Source organism: Dermacentor andersoni, chromosome 4 (assembly GCF_023375885.2).
Source record: "Dermacentor andersoni chromosome 4, qqDerAnde1_hic_scaffold, whole genome shotgun sequence".
NCBI lineage: Eukaryota > Metazoa > Arthropoda > Arachnida > Ixodida > Ixodidae > Dermacentor > Dermacentor andersoni.
The window spans coordinates 83,336,916-83,359,249 of NC_092817.1; the positions used below are offsets into that span (position 1 = coordinate 83,336,916).

Genomic DNA, 22,334 nt, shown 5'->3' on the forward strand with positions numbered 1-22,334 from the left:
ATAATTCATAAATAACTGGAAGGCTTCTCCTAAGGAAATGTTCGTGCTCTGCACTGTAACATTGACAAGTCCCTCCCTAAGATAAGGTGATAAAGAGAGCTGGTTTTATGAATCTGTTGTATTTCCACAATTTTAACATGGTATAAGTGAGGCCCAAGGCATAAATGGGACTGCGTGCTGTTCTGTATGCGTGCTACAGATCAATAGTAGCCAATCAATAGCCATTTTATTGAAGATGCAAACTGGATCATATCCTAGGGCCAACTCACTGTCAATGAAAACTGTGATACTGGCTTCCTGCACTGTTTATTGATCATGGACTTCTATTTGAGGTGCGATTGAAGTCCCTCAATATCTTAAACTATGAGTTGCAACTGGGAGAACGTGTCCATTCATTAGGACTACACTTTTTGTATTTAGCTCTCATCATTGTAAACAGCTTCATAATGAGAGGAACCTCAGACGAAATGCTTATTTTTTCCTGGCTTCTTTGTAAGCACTAACTATGGACATGTAAACAAGGTAATCTTGCATTTATCCTGCCTACAAGTGCCTCTTTTGACATTCATGCCTGTATTGCCTTTTCAGTGCCACTGAAAAGGCAATACTGGCCACTGAACAGTAATGACGAAAGCATTGTGCGGAAATATGCAAGGTGATCAGGAAATGTAAAATGAGTCATACACCCGACTGTAGCAAACTGCTACAGAGAAAACCCATGCAGGTTTCTCGGAAAGTCTTCACAAACCTACCACATGCTTCAGACTGCTCCTGTGATTCAGATGTCTGCGATAAGACGTAAAAGTAGGTTCTCACGGGCCCATCTATTCTCTAGTTCATGAAGTCTTCATTCCAGAGAGCCTCACCATGCCGTAACACGAACCCCCGTATTCATAAATGCATCTTAACTTGAAGCCCATGCTTGACTCGATTTAAATGACGCCTGTCGTGAACACACCAAAAGTAACGCAATGAGCATCTTGGGCGCGTTCACACCATGCGTCATTTATATCAAGTCAAGCATGAGCTTCAATATGTATTGCTGAATACGGCGGTAAGACTTGATAAAGGTCGCTATTAATTATTTGTCCAATGTTTCAGTTTTCGCATCAAGAATATCTAGCTTTTTCTGAATGCTACGAATTTTTGCTTCATTCTCCTTTTCACCACATGTGCTTCATGGCAATCTCTTTCATCTTTCCATCCCTTCTCCTTTCCCATGCTGTTGGCCAACGTGCAGGTGTCATCTATGCGCTAGACAGTTACGATGTGGTCAGCAGGCTTTGGATTTCTCTGTCAACCAATTTCTCTCTTTGCTTTTGTGATCCAAGTCTGCCTGACCCTTAGATTACTGTATACAATGAAAACAAAGCCTTTTTTTTTCATGAAATGGGCAAGCACTTGCATCTCTTGCAAAGGATCTTCCAGTAAAGTTTTTCGTTCCTGCAATCACACTGAACATGCACGTCCATCATAATTTTTATGTATCTAAAACGCACCGCCAGAAAGAGTAACAAAAAGCAGCTATATTTTCAGATAACACTTGTGGCTAAGAAAGCAAACCAAGACCAATTATGGATGGTCTCCATTTTTTTTTTTTCAACATGCAAGGAGCATTGTGCACACACCTCTCAAGCATAAAGGCAGCACGTATGAGCCATGATGCCTCAATGGCTCCCATGTCTGATCACCCAAAAGAAGGCAGGCCAAACATAAAATTTGTTTTTTGGAAATTCCGTTTATTATAGCTAAAATTTTATCTTGAAAACACAAAAAGTAGTCTTCATTTCAAGACTGTGCAACCTCTGGCTGTATTTTGCAGAGCATGAAAACATGAAAATATACTAAATTGAAATGGCAACAGCAAAGAAACACTGGCTTCCATCTTCTGGAATGCAGAAGAGAGTGACACTGTACATGGTAATCCAAAGTATGGACCCAACTTGGTCGTAGCATACATGCTCTGTGCTGATGTAACTTTAATTAGAACTGAAGTGTGGCATCCACTACTCGCCTGTGTCGTCAACGGCCATTTCATGTTGCCACACATTCTTTATCCGCTACCTGAAAAGATTACATTACACCATGAAGATGACAAAGCTCACATGCATTAAAGGAAAATTGGTTGGCTATCTTGTCTCCCATACAACTCTGCCAAATACCTGCAATTAGTGTAAGTATGCTAGTTCCTTGCACTGTTTCCCATAACATCTTTGTTGAAGGTACTGGGTAACAATATCTCAATCACTTCACAAACTGTGGAGATTATTGTTAATTTTTAAAGCGAACAGCTTTATTTGCCTCTCGACAGCACATGGCATAATTTGTTTAATGTAAAAGGTTGAAGCAATTCATCGGCATGTGCTTCACCATGTGCCTTGCAAAGATTCCTCATTAACAAATATACTGTTTCGAGAGTTTTCATTTCAGTTTGCTGACGCAATGAAAAGAGACAGGAGGGAAGCTATGAAGCTGCTTGTCTCTCCACACCAAAAGCCAGCACCTATAGACTCTGCTAAAGATGTACTTCTCAAAATCTGGCTACTCCTTGACCAATCTGTGCAAAAATGTTAAATACGTGAGTCAGAAGTTATGTCAACCAGGCTGCTGCCACTCAAAGGGCAAAGCTCCTTGAAACAGCAAAGCTCAAAAAAGAAGGAAAGAAGAGCACCTGTGAATGTTTCATGCTTTATAATGTAGAATAAAGATTTCACCAAAGCCAGGAATGCCACGCATCAGTGCCAGCGGGAACATCGTCTTGAGAATGGCTCCTTGATTTGGATTACATATTTCGACTAACAATTCTGCTGTATCGATTTACAGGTTGTATTTATGAAATCAGCAGCAATTCTGCTCGTACAGTTTGAGAAATACGCCAAAATTGATGCATGGTTCTTTCACATAAGAATTTGAAGGATAAATTCTAGGAAGCGTTACAAAGGCAGAAACAGTGTTCGAAGGTGTCAGAATGAGGGCCATGAAATGAGGTCCTTGACTAACCGAACAGTGCCGCTGCTGCAGACATTTTAAGCATGAAATGCTTTTAGCTCCTGTTGTCAGCCACCTTCAATGAACCAAAAGCCAGAGCCATTATCCTGGCACTCAAACCAGCTCATCCGGGCAAACAGTCAAGACTGCAATACATATGCTAGTTACTTCCCAAACATGTTACAAAAAATATTGCTTCTGAGTTCTAAATATTTGCTCACAATATCACTCAAGCTGTAACTTTTAGTACGCTGAAGTTTTATTTGTCACTTCTAATAGCGACGTTCAGAGGCAGATACAAGGCACTGTACACTTGATTGTCATTTTTTGGCACTGAGACACAGTTGCTTGTGCTCTTTTCAATGCCAGCAGTCCGCGAGGTCCACGGCACATATGGTGGACCGAGACGAGACTTGCAATGGGGTTCTGTCTTTGACAGGAAACTTGCTTCCATATGGACCAGTGTACAGTTGCGTGATGCAGTGGGGTGGGGTGTGCCATTGCGAATGTGCGCTACACCCATTTTAAGATTGTGGCTAGTACCACCTACAATCAATCTGCTTTGTCGGCAGCCATTTCATGCTTACATCTACTCTCGATTACAGGAGAGCCAGTATTTTTTAGTGTCACCAGAACAGCCTGAAAATGCTCATACAAAATTCTCCAAAGAGTGCAAGCGCTTCCGAGCTTTTTTAGTCTGTACATTCCAGCTATCTGAAATGAATCCAAGAAAGTAGTGGATGTTAAGGATATGATCATAGAGCTATGGCATATTACTTCGAGGTAGATGAAGTGGTACACGAAGGTGTCCTGTGTATTCTATTTCAGTGATAACATCATAGTGAACTGTTGGATAGTGTTCAGGAGAGATGCCGCGCCAGTGCATCAAGTGCAATCAAAACGTGGCTTTGCTGTTGTTCAAAGCAGATATTGCATTCGCCCTACAGTAGAAAGGAAACGAAGCAACGCCTTCAAGAAGGCAGTCCCCAAACAGCGAAAAAAAAAAAAGGTTGGAGGACACTTAAGCTGCGCCTTTAAGAGTGGAACACGATAGCATTAAAAGAGCCCTGGCTGCTTCTCACGCTTCCGGGCAGCTGCAGCTTATGCTTCTGTAATGTTTCCCTGGAAATGCTGGTGGCAAACGCTATGCACGAAGGCGAGCTTTCTGGGGCGTGCCACTCCTAAGACAGACCTGAAATGGCAGCTGGGAAAGGGGTTTGTGTTTGAGTTTCCGCGCAACAGAATTATGTTTTCTCGCATATTCAAATTACAATCCAACGCTATCATGTCTCAAAGTTGTGTGCAAGTCACACTTTATGAATTTTTGACACATCCTACTTTAAGAATTTTAATTAGTTCAGTAACGCCTATATGCCCCGTGGAGGGCCTGTATCAATCGGGATGCATGGTTCGGGATTAATTTTCTCATATGGAAAAGGTCGCCAACACCACTGCTGGATTTTCAGCAACACGGGGCCCTGAACGCTATGGCTGGTAATACTATTGTGAATCAGTTCCAGGCCAACAGCACATGTGCCACGCACAAAAAAAAAAAAAAGCAGATGTACGTGGGCACTTCCCAAACATTTTTTTACAATAAAGGCAGAGGAAAAACCTTCGCTGCTAAGGCATCAGATGAGTAATGTGTAAAACACGCAATATAAAGCTTAATTGTACACCCGACAACGACTACATTGTAACGTAGATTGGAGACAGAGTCTTGTAAAATATACGCTTCTCTTTAATGGCGGGCCAGAACAAGAGCGTGCAGCTTACGCACTTCATCCGTTTTTAGTGGCACCGACCTTTGCGCGCGCCGTCCTGCGGTGCGGGAGCCCCACATCTTTGTGTCAATTGCCTCCCATGAGAAGAGCGACAGTCGCGGTTGCGTCAAAAAGTTCTTTCAGCTACATAAGAAATGGAGCTCCTCAGGTGCATCTCAGCATTCAGGTATGCGCATAGTATGCTTTCATGCGCACTACACGAACAGCTTCAGCGGGAAGACGACGACGGAGTGAACTGAGGTCAGAACTGCAGGGGACCACTTCGTAGGTCACGTCACTGAGGCGGCGTGTAACCTTGTAGGGACCAAAATACCGGCGGATCAACTTTTCTGAGAGTCCACAGTGGCGGACGGGCGATCAGACCCACACGCAGCCGCCGGTATTGTAATTGATGTCGCGTCGACCCTGGTTGTATCGAAGGGTGGCGGTATGCTGTTGGCTCCGGATACGATGCCAAGCAAGCTGGCGTGCCTCTTCGGCTCTTTGTACGAACTCTTCTACGTGTTCGCTGGTCGGGCTATTATCAGCCATAGGTAGCATGGCGTCAAGTGTTGACCTGACGTGGCGCCCATATACAAGTTGGAACAGCGTAAACTGTGTAGTCTCCTGTACAGCAGCGTTATACCTGAAATTCACATAGGGTAAGATCGCGTCCCACGTCTTGTGCTCTCGTCGACATACGTGGAGAGCATATCAGCCAGTGTTCTGTTCAGACGTTCCATTAATCCATTGGTTTGAGGGTGATATGCAGTGTTCTTGCGGTGAGAGCTATGCATCAGCTGGAGAACATCCTGCATAAGTTCCACTGTAAATGCTGTACCGCGGTCAGTGATGAAAACAGACGGTGCACCATGTCGTAGGACGATGTGGCGTGCAAAGAACTTGGCCACTTCATATAAAATTACTTGCGAAATAGCTTCGGTTTCGGCGTACCAGGTTAAGTAATCGGTAGCGACGACTATCCATGTGTTGCGCGAAGAGGTCACTGGGAATGGCCCAAGTAGATCCATTCCTATTTGTTGGAACGGTGCTTGAGGAAGGTCCACAGTATGGAGAAAGCCAGTCGGTTTAACAGGTGCTTTCTTGCGGCGCTGACAATCATGGCAGGTCTTCATGTACCGTTGCACAGAAGAATAAAGCCGGGGCCAGTAATACTTCTGTCGTATCCTTGCCTAAAGTCTTGGCGAATCCCAGGTGTCCCGCGCATGGCTCATGATGGCAGGCTCGCAAGATGTCGTGGCGTTGCGCCGATGGCACAACAAGGAAGTACGTATTGGGGCCGCTTCCGCCATTTTTCCTGTAAAGGACGTTGTTGTGCAAGTAGTATGATGATAAGCCGCGCATGAGCAAGCAGGGTAAAACACCTTCAACTCCTTGGAGGTGTTCGATCCGCGGCAGCAGCTCAGCGTCAGTGCGCTGGTGCTCAGCCATCTTTATGGCGTTGATAACTAATGCGGCGACAAATGGCAAGTCATGGTCAGGGTCCAATGAGGTCGTAGGGAGTGGTGCACAGGACAAACAGTCAGCGTCACTGTGCTTCCTGCCATATCGGTAGACAACTGTAATATCATACTCTTGTAAGCGAAGGCTCCAATGGGCTAGTTTGCCTGAAGGATCCTTGAGGTTGGCAAGCCAGCACAGGGCGTGGTTGATCGCTGACAGCGTTAAAGGGTCTACCGTACAAGTAGGGTCGGAATTTACCAATTGCCCACACAACCGCTAAGCATTCTTTTTCATGTGGTTGAGTAGTTTTTCTCAGCCTTGGTGAGACTGCGGCTTGCATAAGCAACGGGGCGTTCCGCACCAGCTTGCCACTGCACAAGCGCCGAGACTCGCATTGCTGGCATCAGTATGGATTTCAGTGTCAGCGTCTTCGTTGAAATGAGCAAGTATCGGGGCCTCTTGCAAACGCTTGCGCAATTCATTGAACGACTGCTGCTGCTCGTCCGCCCAAATGAAAGGCGCATCATCGCACGTAAGCCCTGTCAGAGGCACAGCAATTCTTGAGAAGCCCTTGACGAAGCGCCCATAATATGCGCACAAACTAAGGAAGCGTTGGACAGCCTTCTTGTCTGTGGGCGGTGAAAACTCAGCGACGGCAGCTAACTTGTCGGGGTCTGGTCGGACGCCTTGAGGACCAACGACATGGCCAAAAAATTTGAGCTCTTGGAACCCGAAGTAGCATTTTTCAGGCTTGATGGTGAGGCCGGCAGTATGGATCGCAGTGAGGACACCCTCGAGTAATGCGAAATGTTCGTCAAACGTGCTCGAGAACACAATGACATCGTCCAAGTATACGAGGCAGGTTTGCCATTTCAGTTCAGCAAGCACGGTATCCATCGTCCGCTGAAAGGTGGCAGGTGCGGAACAGAGACCGACAGGGAGAACTTTGAACTCATAAAGCCCATCAGGTGCCACAACTGCTGTTTTTTCACGACCCTGTTCATCAACTTCGATTTGCCAATATCCTGATTTAAGATCCAACGAAGAAAAAAACTTGGCATGTTGTAGACTATCCAATGCATCGTCAATGCGTGGCAATGAATAAACATCACGCTTGGTGACACGGTTCAACTTTCTGTAATCTCCACAGAAGCATAGTGTGTTGTCTTTCTTTCTAACACTACAGGGGAGGCCCACGGGCTGGTGGATGGCTGGATCACGTCGTCTTGGAGCATCTCTTTCACCTGATGCTTGATCGCTTCCCTTTCCACTGGAGACCCTCTGTAAGGATGCTGACGGACAGGACGTGCAGACTCGTCGGTAATAATGCGGTGCTTTGTGATGGACTTGCGCCGCACTTTGGATGACGTTGAAAAACAGTCCACAAATTCATTCGCGAGACTCAGTAGACGGTCTTTCTGATGGCCTGGCAGAGCGGCGTTAACGTGAATCCGTTCTTTTAGGCTGGGGAACCCAGATTGCTGAGACGATGCGGTTTCCAATGTGGCAATGTCAGTAACATTAGTGATTTCGTGAAGAAATGAGCTCAGTTCAGCCATGTCGTTCCTCGCGGTACATGCCGATACTCGTTGCTAAAGTTTGTTAGCAAAACAACTGAATATTTGTTTTGCACCTGAAGAAACCCTCTGGCTATACAAATGTGGTGTTCAAGAAGCAGGGGCATGTTTGCCTCAGCAATTCCTTCGGCGGCATCCTCCATGTTGCATTGGACAAGGGTAAGCACGCTGCTCTTGGGTGGCAACATGATGTGATCGTCAGTTACGCGAAGCGTGATGTCACGGTCGTTGTCATTACTGTTCACTATGGCTTGCGTAGTAGTGAAGCTGACTCTTAGACTCTTGCAGGTCGATAATGGCACCGTCTGCCTGAAGGAAATCCATGCCAAGTATAAGGTCCTTTGAACATTCAGGAAGATTGACGAAGTCGCCGATGTATGTGAAGCCCCGAATGTTGACTCGTGCCGTGCACCGGACCATTGGAGTTATGAGATGCCCTCCTACAGTACGAATCTGAGTTTCGGTCCATTGCGTTGAAACTTCGTTCAGTATACGCGCGAGATTCTGGCTCATAACAGACGTGTCCGCACCCGTGTCGATTAACGCCATGACCTCGCGGTCATCTGTGGTAACTGGTACGTCGCAGGATACTGACACGGAACTACACTGCCTTCTCTGCGTCTAAATTACTTCGTATAGCGGTCGTTGCAGTGGAGGATCTTCAGCGTTCGCAACATCAGCGACCTCACCTCCGCAGGTCGCTGGACTCAGTTTTCCCGGGAGGCTGGGCTGAGTGAGTGACGTCTTGTTGCTCTCAGCTTGAATAGGGGCTGGAAGACCTGTTTCGGGCGGATGACGGTTACCGGGGTTCACGGAATCATGGGGCAAACGAGGTCCAGGCATCCGCGAGGTATGCTTCAATCTACAGGGCGCATTCAGTGAAAATTGACGGAGCCCAGCTCGTTGGTAGGGACACGCTCTGTAGAGGTGATCGGCTTCACCGCAATGAAAACACAAGGGCCTCCGGTCTGCGGAGCGCCACACGTCGCTCTTGCAAGGTGGGTGTGTTTCAGCCATGAATGGCGTGCAACGAGGCGAGTGGCTTGTTCAACAGCGCGCACACCAAGAAGGTTCAGGACGTCGCTCACCTCGCGAAAAATCAGGGACAACGAACTTTGTGCAGCTTCCGTATACGACATGCGAGGTTGTGGCTTCCGTACCTTGTGCTGTGGTGTCTCACTTCGCTCTGGGACTTGGACTGCCTGCCTGATTTCCTCCCGGACGACCTCAGCCAGAGCAGGTCGCTGTACTGATGCTGGAGAAACCTGAAGCTTTTGAAGCTCTTCCCGAACGATAAGCCTAATGAGCTCCCACAAGGCATTGATATTGTCCAGGGATATAGCGAGAGTCACGCGATAGGGTCGACACGTCGCGGTTCTGCCTTGTTCGCCGCTGCAGTGCCTTTTCCATCGATACGGCTTCCGCGATAAACTCTGCAACAATATTTGGTGGGTTGCGTATTAGGGCACCGAATAATTCTTGCTCGACACTGCGCATCAAATTCCTTTGCTTCTTTTCTTCCGGCATGGACGGATCCGTGCGTCGGAAAAGTCGGCACATATCTTTGAGAAACATTGCAATGCTTTCGTTCGGCCTCTGTACTCTCGCCTGAATTGCAGATTCAGCTCGCTCCTTGCGATCGAGGCTGGCGTATGTGCCGATTAGCTGCCGTCGGAATTCGTCCCATGTCGATAGGGCCCTGCCTCACGGTTCTCAAACTAGGTCCGTGCATAGTCCTTGAGGGCAAAGTAGGCGTTGCGTAGCTTGCGCTCTGTAGTCCAGCCGTTGAATTCTGCGACACGCTCAAAGTGATCGAGCCAGTCCTCTACATCCTCAAAGGTGTCCCCATGGAAGGACGTGGGGATTCGCGGCTGGTTCAGGACGACCTCGGTCGGGGCGGTCGAGAAAGAAGGTGGAACCAACGTATTCATCCATCCGACTTGACTGCGTAGAGGCTCGTGCTCAGGCGGCAGTCCTTGAAGTCGGCAGCTTTCCGTACCTGCACAGGAGTCAGCTCGACCGGACTTTGTACTGGGCTTGTAGACGGTGTTCGATCTGGGAGTGGTAGCACGTACCCCACACCTTCACCAGAAAAATTTAACGTAGATTGGAGACGGAGTCTTGCAAAATGTATGCTTCTCTTTAATAGCGGGGCAGAACAAGAGCGTGCAACTTACGCACTTCATCATCTTTCGTGGCGCCGACCTTTGCGCGCGCTGTTCTACAATGCAGGAGCCCCACACCTTTGTGTCAATATGCACAAATTGCACGCAGAATTGACGTCGACTTGGGGTGAAGGTCGCTTTCCGAGTTCTGCCTGGTGTTGTCTACAGGCAACAAACGCATTGGTGAAGAAGCTTACACCAACATTTTTCGTTGTCCTTCACTGTCTTTAGTCTCTGTGTATTTTCTACATATCCACCAAACCTAAATGTTTTCCTTAGGGTTTTTCATGTTTCATCCCTAACAGTTAGTGCCCATTACAGTGCATGCCCATGTTAGTGCCCATGTTTGCATGCTTTTTTCTTCTACGCAAAGCACTTAAAGAAGAGCCATCCTGTCAGCCACCTAGGTCTACTCCTTTTGCTCAACTACATTTTTTAGCCCAATGATGAGAAAGAGTTCTCTAGCATACCTGAAGGTCATGAAGAAGTAGAACAGTATTACCGGCTGCGTGAGATATTTGAAGACATACTAATGATTTTTTTTTTTCAGACAAGATTCGAAACATGAGTTCCAAATTTATTAGCTTTCTTTTACCATTTTTTATAAGGCTATTGAGTAAAACCATCTTCATCCTCAATTACTGACTGAATTCATCTTTGATAGCAGCAACATTGTATCATATAGCGTGTGTTGATGTTGGGCAGTGCTTCCACAATAACAGCCTTTAGGGAGTTTTTATCTATGTGTAGCTGTTCGTTATTCTCCTTCCCAGTAACCCCCACCATACATAGTGGCATGCAGATTGAAGTATTTGGAATTAGGGATGCTACATCGAGGTTGATGTGGCTTCAGAAATTTACCACCGGACACTCGTGAGCCATGAAGATGTTGTGGAAGCAAATAAATTATATAGGGTGGTGCCTAATGACATTGTGCCCAAAAAGCTTTACTATGTCACCTGGGGCTGCTTGGCTAAGGCCATAATTGGCTTTTGAGGGTTCTCACTCGTATCACCCCCTACCTCCTGGAGGAACTCAACCACTTGAATGGCACCTTGCCACAGGCATCAGTTATTTCTTTTTGTCACATGATAATTAGACACGATTTCTCGTCTCACCCTGAAAACAATGTGGTTCGTGATATTTCGAGAAGGTGGTGACCTCCAAGTTACAGTGGTCAGTGTGTAAGGCGACTAGCACAACATAAAGTTCCATCTCGTGCATCAGGCAGAATGCTGCTATTTCCAAATAAATTTGCTAAATAGGTCACAGAGGTGATGGTGAAGCTGAAGTCGAGTGCTTAGACAGATTGAGAATGTTAATGGTTGTGCAGATTCAAAGCCGCATCCTCAAATACTTTGCGCAGCTTGCATGACAATGTTGAAACTGGAGCCTGTGTCCTGTGCACTAATATTTCACTGTTTTGTATGGCTACCTTTATAGAAGACGAAAGCCAAACTTCTCCAGGTTTAAGACTGGTTTTACGACAGCTATGACAGAGCCAACTCCTTGGTGCACGTTTATGGTAGTGGTGACGAAGCCATCAGGAGCACTCCACACTTTTATGGATTACACAAAAACTGAACAAGCAAGCCCTATGAGCATCATATCCAATTCCTGCAGTAGAGCATACCCTTCAGATACTACGAGTCACAGCTTGGTGTATGAAAAATTGATGCCCAAATTCAGGGTTTTGGCAAATCCGTGAGAAATTACAGGAAGTTCTTGACCACCTATACAGCACCGTTCCGTTGGTTTCGCTATAACTGCTCATGCGATTTGGTATCTGGTGTGCCCCAGATCAAACACAATGGTATATGAATGATATTCATCCAGAACTTACATGTGTTGCTTGCCATATGGTCGAGGTTATCAGTTGGTGCTCAACTAAACAGCAACACAACGAACTCTGCAGTACATTTGAGGGCACCCACTGTGCAAGAGCTGCCATCCACAAAGAGAAATGTAAGTTTGGCATCGCAATAATATCCTACTTGGGGCACATGAACGAAAACAAGCTCAAAGTCGTCACAGACATGCCAAGACCATCCTCCAGAACTACTGCTGCTAATGGGCATGACCACCTATCTAGGTTCATTTGCTCCTAACATGACAAACACTACAGCCATTGTCCAGCATGCTGTTTTCAAAGCATGGTTTGTCTGGAACCCACACAGGTTCCAGAATTCTCAAAATGGAAAGAAATACTTTCTTCAGATCCAGTGCTTGGCTGGTGCTCCTCAAAATGAGAGACCAGCTGCTAATCACAGCTGATGCTTTGTGCTGTGGTCTAGTTGCAGTGCTCAGCCAAAAGCAAGACGATGGGCAACATATTACTAGATACGTGTTTTGTTTTTTTTATTTACTCATACTGTTGGCCTGTCGGCCGTTACCGGGTGGGTCAAAGCAGCACTTCAACAATTAGTACAATACATGGTATTGAAATAATACATATAGCACAAAAATAAAACAAGTAAATAGCAGTATTTCGGCAATTAGTACAGTACATGAAGGCAGTACATGAATAGTGTTTTAATAGGTGAACATAAGTGAACAAAGAATATAGATAAGCGAAATATTCTACAGATACTCCTATTGATATGATTATAAATGCAGTGTTAATAAACGAGGTCATACACCCCCTCCCTCCAAAAAAAAAGAGAAAAAGCACGTATACGTGCGTGAATCTTTCAATGTTGCTTTAAGTTTTTCTCAAATTCTTCCGCATTGATGCTTTCTCGCGTGGACACCGGTAATTCATTTCATTCTTTAATGGTTCTTGGAAAGAAGGAAAATGCGTAAGTGTTAATGTGCATCTGAGGTATTTGAAAAGTATTATATTTGCTTTTCCGTAGTGTTCTACCTTGTCGTGCTATCAAATATTGTTCGCTGTTGATGTTGAATGCGTTTTTAGTGAGAAGAAAAAAGAATTTTAACCTAGCTATGCGCCTGCGTTCCGCGAGCGTAGGCAAGTTCAGCAAACCGAGCATTTCGGAGACTGAATCTGTGCGAGCATAACGCGATAGAATAAACCTTGCTGCTCGTCGAACTCTTTCCAGTCTCTCAATTAACCCCGACTAATAAGGGCCCCAGATTATGCTGGCCTATTCTAACGTGGGTCGAACGTACGTTAAATAAGCTGTTAGTTTTACTGACTGTGAGGCTAACTGCAATTTTCGTCGCAAGAACCAAAGCTTCTTTTCCGCAGTTTGGCATATTTTTGTAACATGGTTCGACCAGCTTAAGTTTGCGGATATATGTATGCCTGAGTATTTGAGCACGTCAACTGAGGAAAGCGCCGAAGAATTCACTGTGTAATTAAAATCAAAAATATGATGTATTTTATTCGTCATGCGCAATACAACAGTTTTACTCTCATTTATTTTCATTTTCCATTTGTCACACCATTCTTCTATAGCCCTAAGAGCGTCACTGAGTAATGTCTGATCTTCTGTGCTATTAATTTCTTTGTATAGTAAGCAATCATTGGCAAAAAGTCGCACCGTGATACCTTCGTCAATTGCAGAGGAAATGTCATTAATATAAACTAAAAATAGTACAGGACCTAACACAGACCCTTGTGGGACACCAGACGTTACGTTCAACGGCTTTGATTTAATGTGTTCCACTTCTACGTATTGGGTTCTGCCCCGGAGGTACGCGCTTATCCATTTTACTATTTTCGCGTTTATTCCCATATAAGTCAATTTCACAATCAATTCTGCATGTGCCACTCTGTCGAATGCTTTCGACAGATCAAGACAGATGGCATCTATCTGTTTCTTATTGTTTAATGTGCTGGCAAAGTCATGGATTGTTTCAAGAAGCTGTGTTGTTGTGGAAAGGCGCTGTCGGAATCCGTGTTGTTTGGGAAAAAATGAGTTCGCATTTTCGATGTACGTGTAAATTGACTTCGCTACAACATGTTCTAGGAGCTTGCAGCAAACGCAGGTCAACGATATCGGACGATAATTTTCAATGATCTGTTTATCTCCAGATTTGTGCACAGGTATAACCTTTGCCGTAAGCCAGTCATCAGGGACTCGGCCTTCCGCAAGTGACGTGTCAAACACGTTGGCGGGCTAGTTGGTTAGAATCCATGGTAGAGTGTATAAGCGCGACTGGACGAGGACGAAGAAAGAAACAGATACACAGACACAGCACTTCACTTTCAACTATAGATTTTATTTTCGCACGCATCGATAAATGTATACCGTGCGAGCGGAAACAAACGTAACAGCAAAAAAAGAACATTGAGTGGTACATTTCGTTGAGTGGTACATTTCACATAATCTCAGAAGAATAGCGGCGAAATCGGGAGTGGACGTGGTTTTCTCTGCCCCTGAGCGTCTACAGAAGCTGTGCAAACAGGTTAACACAGAAAATAACAAAAGGCACTCATGTTCTACCCAACATCGCAAACAATTTGTAACCTGTACTCATAACGTTGTCTATGCCATCCCACTTTCATGCGGAAGTACGTACATTGGTCAAACCGGCAGATGCATCAACGAGAGATTAAAGGAGCATCAATACAACGTCACTAAGGTAATCTCGGGCCATTTGGGTATTCACTGCCGAGATTGTTCCTGCAAGCCCATGTTTGAAAGCACTTCCGTTCTGTATAAGGCTCATAGCAGGATGACGAGGGAGATTGTAGAGGCCTAAGAGATAGCAAAAGTGCGTAAGCAAGCCTTCGGTGTCACTATCGGAAAAGGAGATACGATTCCTTGGTCTGTCTTTGTGACGATTGTAGTACATGTTTTTTCTTTTTTTCCATTGTCTTGCACACGTGTCCGGTTCAACGAAATGTACCACTCAATGTTCTTTTTTTTGCTGTCACGTTTGTTTCCGCTTGCACGGTATATATTTATCGACGCGTGCGAAAATAAAATCTATAGTTGAAAGTGAAGCGCTGTGTCTGTGTATCTGTTTCTTTCTTCGTCCTCGTCCAGTCGCGCTTATACACTCTACCATGGTTACTAGATACGCCTCAAGATATTTAGCAGAGACAGAATGCCTGGCTATGCCCAGATATAGAAAGAAGTGCTTTCTTTCTTGCAAGCTCGACATAAATTCTATAAATGGGGCAACAATCTGTTTCCCAATTTATAAAGTGTGCACATGATTGATACATTATGAGGCATAATGTACATCTTAGGCAAAGACTTTCCCGCAGCTGATACACTGTGAAGTTCTCATGTGAAGGAGAATAACAGGCACCACAAGGGCCTACCAAGATTGAAGGCTATGCATGCTGCCTCTCCCCACTTTCTTTACAAGAACTGAAGAAAGAACAAGTGCTAGATTAATGCTGCTGCCAACTTTGCATTTTCACTCGAAAGAGCTGGACAAGGTGTTGCAAACTCTGAAAGAATTCTGGCTTTACAAGGACAATGTAGTCCAAGACATGTTGATATTTTGGCAATAAAACCATCGCGCCCAAGAAGCTACAGGAGCTTACCCACCCAGCACTTCTCACTTGAAGGCCACTTTGGAATCAATAAATGCCTAGCAAGACGTCAAAGTACTGCATCATAAATACATACAAACAGCAAATGTCTTCAAGTCATGTCGTACATGCTAGCACCACAGGGCTAAGAGAAGGGTGACACTCCTGCAATTAGGATTCTGAGAAAAGCTGTTACAGAAGTTCACTATGGACATATTTTCTATTGGAGGGGTGTGGTGGCTCATCGTCACAAAATACTAGTAAGGGTATCCTGAGCTAGTACTGGCTAGTTTGACAGGACCTGTGGTTGCGACTTAATGCCTCTTTGTTTTCACAAGGTGTGCAATAGTGTAGTGGTCGTGAACCGCAACAAACTGTAGCTTGCAAAAGGGCGCAGCTCGCTGTTTGCACAATTCATAAGAATTCCAACAAATGGCGTGCAGTCCACGCTACCAACAGCGCAATGGTCTCACAGAAGCCACCGTAAACTTATCCAAGAACTCCCTTGAGGCGTCAGGTGATGCCTACAAGACACACGATTATAGACTGAGCCTTCTGAAACATAGCTCCTCGCTAGTGCAAATGCTTACGAGCCAAAGGCTTAGGACTACACTTCCAGCTACTGCAGACAGCTTCTTTCCACAACTCCCGGACCGGAGGGAAATGTAAGTGCATGAGCAAAAGTGCTGGCAGAAACAGAAAACTTACTCTGATGTTGGGCATGGCATACAAGATCTACCCAATTTGTATCCAGACATTAATGTCCGAGTAGTTGACCTGGAAAATGCAGGCACACTTCAGCAGCCAGGAGATAAGCCCAGGTGATAGTGGATAGACACGGACAAAAAGACCAGTCATCTCAAACAGGACACAACGAGTGCCACTGCCTCTGGCTGCATAATCTAGGATTCGATGAAAGTTCGGCTGGTCAGGCATGGAAACGAAAAAAAAAAAAACATGATCTAAGAAATAATAGTCACACGACTATTATTTGCCGAGCATGCGCAGGAACATAGTCACAAGATTGACTGAGACAATGCCACTGTTGTTGCCAAAGAAAAGAACATGTCATCCCGGCGGCTGCTAGAATCGCTAATCGTTCAATTGACGTCAGCTACGATGAACCAGACACCAGGGACTATGCCTGCCATTTACGCATGTTCATTACGTCACATGCTGGCTACATAGGTGACGACGATTTCCTGTCCAACTCAGTGAACGAGGAACCCGTGTGTAGTTCCGAAACGTCGGGTTATACATGAGACTTGGTCAGTGACCGTGAACCCCCCTTCATGCCTCTGGCTAGGGGAGAAGAACACAAGCAGCCACACGACTGTAGCAAAGAGGTTCCGTTTTGTAGAGATCCTGGACATCAACACCATAGAAGTGGACAATGCATAACATCAGCTAAGCAGTAAGCAACATGACCCTTTCTATACAGGGAAGGATGTGCTACAAAGATGCTCGTACTACTGTAACGCTAATGTGCATGCTTGTAGAAAATGATCACAATAAAAAACTCACCTCTTGCCTTGTGCTCAATGTTGAGGCTACCATTCTGAATCACAATTACTTTATCCCACCTAGCTAACAGTTTGTCAAATCTCAACGAGGTTTTAATAGGAATCTTGTCTCCACTACCCGAAACGCCAGTCTGTGTAGTAGTGTTACACAGTGTTGGGTTCAAATCTGCCATAATCATGAATCCGAATGAACTTGCCCACATTTCAGTTATTCTGCAAAAGTATTTGGGATCACTTCGTTGCTTCTATATGCACTGAGGCAATCACAGCTGTGAAACACATTTAGGTCGTACTGAAGATGTAAAAGACCATGTAACATATGTGCTGAAAGGAGCAATGACAACTTACGACATTGACAGATGCCATTCAGATGAGCGTTGCTGTGTCAGTCGAAATTGCTGCTTTGACAATAGCTAAACTTGAGACAGAATACCATGAGGCAAAGTGAAAAGAGAACAAAGGTGCATTTTTCAGCTACATCACCTCATTGCTCCAATGCCCATGCATTTGATAATTCATTCATACAATGCGACGGCCTAGGCAAAGCCACGTTTGGATGACCCAATGTCTGCTTTTAAACATCACAAAATTCCACTTTTTCACGCACTACCGAACAACTGGCAGGTTTGAAGATTTACGAGTGTCAAGAAATATTGAATCTGTCATTCATGTGTTTACACTTTGTCTCATTATCTTCGTATTATCAAGTGTATGCTTGAAAGCGCAGACACTACTGCTGGCTTGCTAGCTAAACGCACTTTCAAGTGGCAGCTGGTGATAGAAATCTTCGAGCATTTGTCTATAAAAACGCTCGCGTAGATTTCGCGGTATGCTCAAGCGCTTTCAGTGCTACGCACTGCGTGACACCTGCCTGTCAGGCCGAGCAGGAGAGCGCCAAGGGACGAAACACCAAATTGTTCATTTGGCACTGTAAATACGTATGTCTCTATTATAGTGTGCCTGTATATACACTTCGACGACGGCAATGATGCCACCGCTTGCAACAGTCGGCCAATTAAAGAACGTGTCGCAGCGTTCGCTTTCCATGTGTACAATCTAACACGGCGAGTCTCTTTTTTCATGCGGAAGCAGCCTTCTGGATCTAAAAACATTGATATCGCGAGCGCAACAGAACAAACGGGCGGTAGTGCGCATGAGTTTAAAATCGTAGTCCGCAAAATATGGGCTATAAATAACGGCTGAAACACGTTACAGATGGGTGTCAATTTAAAGCGTGCAGTGCATTTAAAGCGTACTTTCAGCGAGAACTTCAGGCGGCGTGAAAAATGATGCCTAAGCATGCATAAATTACACAAAAAATTATGTACGTCCCAGATGAGTTGAAAGTGGTCGCGAACAGCTACCTTACCTGTCTATGTGAATGACAGGTGCAGCCTCTGAGCTTTTATACGATCCCTATTCGGTATTGTATTGGGTACAAGAAAGAGTTATTACGCGGAAATATAAGGAACAGCTGGGGATAACCAAAAAAAGCTGAGATGTACCATTGAAGCTCCCATGCTACGCACACATCCAATTGACAGGAAGCCGCCATGGCACATTTTGACTACCGGAAATAGGTGGCGCTTACAGCCTTAGAATTAGAGTTGCATTAAAGAATGTTGAAACAGTTTTTCGTTTAAAATATTCTACGTGATGCTTACTTTCATTGCCAGTTTTTGTTTTCGTCCCTTGTCCAGAGAATCGCCAACAAAAAGAACAATTTACAAACTGTTTATTATCACGAATAGCAGCGAGAACCGAAATCGAAACCAGGGCGACGCGCTCGTTGCGGGTACAATTTTAATAACCTTGATCAATGCCTCGATGATAGTGCGCCGAAACCAGCACATGCGTACAAAGGCGATGGATGCTACATTCATGAGAACAATATCTCGACATCGGTCAATGCTGCATAACATAAGCTTGCAGCTGTAGTTTTCCCACATTTCTTACACATGGTACGCTTCGGTTCTTTTCGGATTTACTCTGCGACACATTTCAAACTGTGCCACTACGCACATGCCAACATTTCGTCACAATTTCTTCAAAGCGGCATTTAGTTCATCGAGTACACCGACAAAACATGCGTGGAAACGCTTTCGAGCACCTGTCTCAGCAATCCCCGCCGCCCTCCGCCCCCCCCCCCCCTTTTTTTTTTCTATACCGCCGCTAATTAATGCACGTATGAGTTAACCTCCACATACAAATCACTCGTGGCGTGTCCCTTATTCACTCCGAATTAAAAGTCGGTGCTGTAAACTTACGTACGTACAGTGCTATACATCGCGGCTATAGTCGCGTCGCAATCCCGTGTTTCTCTAGGTTGAACGCCCGTTCAATACCTATGCAGAATCCAACAATCGGTTTGCTCTGGCGCAGTTAGAAGACGATCGTCGTCGTGCTCTTTGCACACCACAAACGCGCCACGCACACACACACAACTAGATTGCGCAAAACGCGCTGTTCCACCTTGCATCGCTTCGTTCGTGGTCGTGCTGCTTGGGCACGCCAAAACGCGATGTTCCACCTTCGTTCGTGGTCGTGCTATTTGTGCATACACATTCGTCACACGCGCATCTAAATTGCTCTTTGCACACACCAAGCGCATCACACAAACACAACTTCAATTGCCGTAAAACGCGCTGTTCCACCTTGTATCGCTTCGTTCGTGGTCGTGCTGCTTGCGTGCACGCACAATGAACTGCCTACCCTTCTACTCCGGCGAGTTGGCACAAACATTACTACCATAATACTACCGCGCACTATCTGCGCTATGGTATATTTCTATGGGCCCCCCGCGCGCGCGCATGGGGACTAGGGCGTTTCAGGAGCTAGGTGCGTTTTTTACACGACACCTAGGGACCTACGCTCCCCTAGGGCGAAAAGTTACCTAGATATATAGTTCCCGTTGGTGCCGCGGGGGCGGCGCTGCAGTCGACCGGCTGCACAGGCGAGCGAATGTAAATGCGCCACCCGCGCATTATGCACGCGACATATGTGCGGCGAGGCATAGCACCGCTGCCCGGCCGGGCCCGCTGGATAGCCCATAGTTGGTCGTGTAGTTCCGAGCTAGTCAGAGCACTTAGCCATGGCTCCTCGAGAACGTCCGGTTCTATGTTGTCCTCTACATATATCGATCTGATCCTTGTGCACTTCCATAAGATGTGTGCCATGTCTGCGTGTTCGTGCTTGCAGAGCTCGCAGCTCGCGTCTGGGTATTGTGTTGAATTTACGTACTCTGTTTAAATGTACTGGGTTTCGGAACGTTCTGGTTTGCAACCTTCTCCAGTCTGTTTCTTGAGATCTGTCGAGTTGTTTGTGGGGTTGTGGGTATGTTTCTCTTTGTTTCGTATAATGTGTCAGTATGTCGTGGTACCTGACCAGTCTGTACCTGTGGTTTTGCCATTCCTGAAGACTTCTGCTCTGCGGTTCAGGATTTTGGCCGCCTCGGTGAAGACCCAGCACTTCGTGAAGTTCCTAATAGCCGTCTTGGAGTCGCTGATTATTGTTTTGTTTGTTGCCGAGCGTTGCTTATAGCCAATGCGATTGCCGTTTCTTCCGCTGCCTCCAATGATCTGGTCCTTACGGAGCCCGCAGTCACTGTCTTTCCTTTCGTGCATACGGCCGCCATTGCACTCCCTGGAGGGAGTTACCAGAGTTACTCCCGCGGGGACTTTTGTCAGCGCCGACACCCACACTGTCGTCCCGGTTTCGAGGGTACCGGGCGTCTACGAAGAGCACCCCCTCCTGCGCGCCGTGGTTCTTGAGAATCATTTTTGCGCGGCATTTTCTTCTATCGACATTGTGCACGGGGTGCATGTTCTTCGGGATATTTTCCGTGTTTATTGCGGCTCGAACGTCTGGGTGAATCTGCGTCTTGGGGCCGTTCATTCCGTGGTAGTTTATGCCGACCTTTTCCATGATTTCTCTGCTCGCCTTGGTTCCCGAGAGTCTTTCAACTGCGCTATCCTCTGTGCTTCCGCGATTTCCTCCAGCGTGTTATGTACCCCGAGTTGTAGTAACTTTTCGTTTCTTGTGTATTGGGGGAGATCCAGTGCCGTTCTGTACGCTTTCCTAATAAGAGCGTCAATCTTGTCTTTCTCAGCCTTGTTCCAGTGGACGAATGCCGCCACGTACGCGACGTGGCTGATCGCGAAGGCCTGAACGAGCCGTAAGACGCTTATTTTTTTAACGTCCCTCCTGTTGTTGGAGACTATCTGTATTAGCCGAACGGTCGCCGTGACTTTCTTTTCCAGGCGCGTTATAGTTTCCGCGTTTGTTCCCCAGGCTTCGATCCAGAGACCCAGGACTCTGATCTTTTGGACCATGGGTATCTCCGTGCCTTTTCTCATGGTTAATCTGATTCCCCTTTTGTGTAGTTCCGCTACGTCTCTGGACGGTTTGCCTAGCCTCCTGGGGCGGTAGAGCAGCAGTTCCGATTTCTCCGGCGAGCGTTTTAGTCCGGTGCCCTCCAGATGATTTTCGATTGCCTCCAGCGCCCCTTGAAGTCTGTTCTCCATATCGCCCTCGCTTGCGTCCTTCGTGGTCCAAATCGTTATGTCGTCTGCATAAACGGTGTGATTAATGCGTTCTATTCGCTCCAGTTTTTCCGATGGTCCGATCATGACGAGGTTGAAGAGCATCGGTGACACGACGGACCCTAGCGGTGTGCCAGCGCTGCCCATGTCCACCTGAATGCTCTCTTCCTCGTCCAGTCTAATTCTGGCTGTTCTTCCCGTAAGAAAATTTCGGATATAATTATACGTTCATTCGCCCAGGCCGAGTTGTGCAATTCTGTCGAGGATGGACGCGTGCTTGACCCTGTCGAAGGCCTTCTTTAGACCAAGTCATTTAGCCATATATGCCCAAATACTTGTATTTTTCAACATGATCAATCTCAGTGTCTTGTATTTCCAATGGTTCCCCCCTTTCTTCATTGTGTACTATTATCTTAGACTTCTCTCTACGGAATTGCAGTCCCAATTTTTCTCCCTCCTCTCCACATATCCTCATTAGTTCCTGTAGCCCTACTCGGGTGTCAGCAAGCAGTACAATATCATCTGCGTACATCAGTCCGGCTGGTACTTGAGTTGCATTCTGCCCTTCCAGCATATAGCTTATGTCAGTTTCTACTGTGCTCTGCTCTAGCCTCTCTTCCATTTGGCTCATGTAAATCATAAAAAGCAGGGGCGACAATGGACAGCCCGGCCTGAGACCACTTCTTATTGTAGCTGGCTTTGTAGTATCCCCCTCCCATGTTATCTCTACCTCATTATCTGTATAAACTCGTAGGAATTCAACCAACTTTCTATCTAGACCATATTCCTTCACCTGGCCCCATAACTTTTATCGGTTTACATTATCATAGGCTCCTCTAATGTCTAAAAAAGCTATCCATG

The 22,334-nt window shown here is 46.0% G+C and overlaps 1 long non-coding RNA gene across 2 annotated transcripts; it reads right to left on the bottom strand.

Annotated features, from left to right (window-relative positions):
* Window positions 1–1,718: 1,718 nt before the first annotated feature.
* LOC140217350 (uncharacterized) lies at window positions 1,719–17,274 on the bottom strand. 2 transcript variants are annotated; one of them, XR_011893871.1, is made up of 3 exons: window positions 16,118–17,274; window positions 11,801–11,901; window positions 1,719–2,064 (listed from the first exon to the last, which is right to left on the bottom strand). It is a non-coding gene; the product is annotated as an uncharacterized lncRNA (long non-coding RNA). The 2 variants fall into 2 exon arrangements; XR_011893870.1 differs by lacking the exon at window positions 11,801–11,901.
* Between the last annotated feature and the right edge of the window lie 5,060 nt (window positions 17,275–22,334).